The sequence below is a fragment of the Rhagoletis pomonella genome, unplaced genomic scaffold (genome assembly GCF_013731165.1).
Source record: "Rhagoletis pomonella isolate Grant_MI unplaced genomic scaffold, Rhpom_1.0 Rhpom_scaffold_00015, whole genome shotgun sequence".
Lineage (NCBI taxonomy): Eukaryota > Metazoa > Arthropoda > Insecta > Diptera > Tephritidae > Rhagoletis > Rhagoletis pomonella.
The window spans coordinates 5,282,277-5,284,224 of record NW_023458569.1 but is presented as its reverse complement, the minus strand read 5'-3'; positions in this window follow the sequence as shown (position 1 = coordinate 5,284,224).

The following is a 1,948-nucleotide window of genomic DNA, read 5'->3' as shown; positions in this document are numbered from 1 at the left end:
AGGTAGTGGCAATAGCAGCGGCAACTAGGAAAAAGGAAATTGTTATTGTTAACGAGTTAGTACGGTGGTTTAAATGTAAAAATTTTGTTAAGTCAATAACGATGTTATGTATTTTTTGCATTTATATACCCGAGAGCACTTGTGTACAAGGGTATTATAACTTTGTTCGCATAACGGTTGTTTGTAACAGCCTAAAGCAGCGATGGGCAGAGTGAGCTTTTGCTCTGCACGCGCCTGTAACAAATGTATAGAAAGCTTAAAAGAGCTTTGCCCGCGGGCAAAGCGGTGCCCATCATCTGCCTAAAGCAGCGATGAGCAGAGAGAGCTTTTACTCTGCACGCTCCTATACTAAATGTAAAGGAAGCTTAAAAGAGATATATGACTTCAAGGAAGAAGTCAATAAAGCCGTGTCTGTAACACCCGTCCGTATGTCCGTGTACACTTTAACTAGAACAAACATTTGGAGGGAAATTGGGGTATAGGTTGCCCATTAACCAAAGTATGTTGATACTGAAAATTTTAGAAATCGAACGGTATCCACGCCCACCTCCCATGCATCGGTATTTTCGAACTATGATATTTCCGGTTTTACTGAATCCACCGTGTTTAACGTTGGTATGTGGAAAAGAATTTCGGCAAAACATAAGATGATTAAATACTGTATCAGTAGCCGCTTCACCAACCCCCACCAAACTCGCAACGAACATTCCTTAGGGCCGGTTACTTAATTTCTGGATAACACTAACTATAGGTTAAACATAGTTATCGACGAGATCTACTCCATAACATAAAACAAGGAGTCGATAAAATCGATAACGATGTTTAACCTATAGTTACTGTTAAAAAGCCGCTATGGTGTAGTGGTTAGCAGTGCGCGCTACCACTCCGCAGGAGCTGGGTTCAAGCCCTGGTCAAAGCAACATCGCAAACAAATTATAGAAAACAAGTTTTTTCTTATCAGCGGTCGCCCGTCGGCAGGCAATGGCAAACCTGCCATTTCTGCCAGGAAAAACAGCTTCTCATAAAAATACAATCGCAGCAAGGAGTCGGCATAAAACTGTAAGTCCCTCCCCTTTGTGTGACAACATCAAGATGCACGCCCCAAATCGGAGGAGAAGCTCGGCCAAACACTAACACCTGTGTAGGCGCCAGTCTATTATTATTATTAGTAGTAGTGTTAACCAGACATTTAATAACTGGCCCATAGATTCTAAATAATAAATAAATCTGGTGAAAATTTTTGAAATCAGGAAATAAGCACGCCCTTTCAATACAACAGGGGCGATGCGAAAGAGAAATGCGATGCGATAGGCAAATACATCGTAAGTTATACCCTGTGACGATTGCCTGTCGCATCGCATTACAGAGTAGCCCCCCCCAGTATTTTACAGAAATACGAAAACCGCGATAAATATATTATATATTATTGGAATATATTATGAGGGTGACAAATACATGTAACCGATTTATGTGTCAATTTCTACCAAACTCGGTAAATTTCAGAAATACGAAATCTCCGATATTTCAATAACTAAATACACTAATTTACTCCAAGTTAATCTTTTAACAAAAAATTTGGTTGCTAAGTACATATAGGTTTTTGGAAATGGCTTATGACTACATAAGAGTATTATTACATTAAGGTTGCAAACAGTGCAGTAGTAAACATATAAAAGTGATCACAGTGCAAGCAAACGAAGATGAAGAAGTTGCGCAAGCGGCCAGCTTGAAACAGTGCGATACTGTTTTCAAAGACGACTCGCTTGCTGTGATGAGCTGTTTACAATTTATTTAACTGTTTGCAATTGTAAAAAAACGCGTTTTTCAAGAAATTGGCTAAATGTAATCAAACGTATTAATTGGCATTCTTTTATATTCGAAAAATGTCTGTCCGTCTTGCCGTAACACATAATATAAGTGGCGAAATTCTCCAAAAGTTGTCCTATAC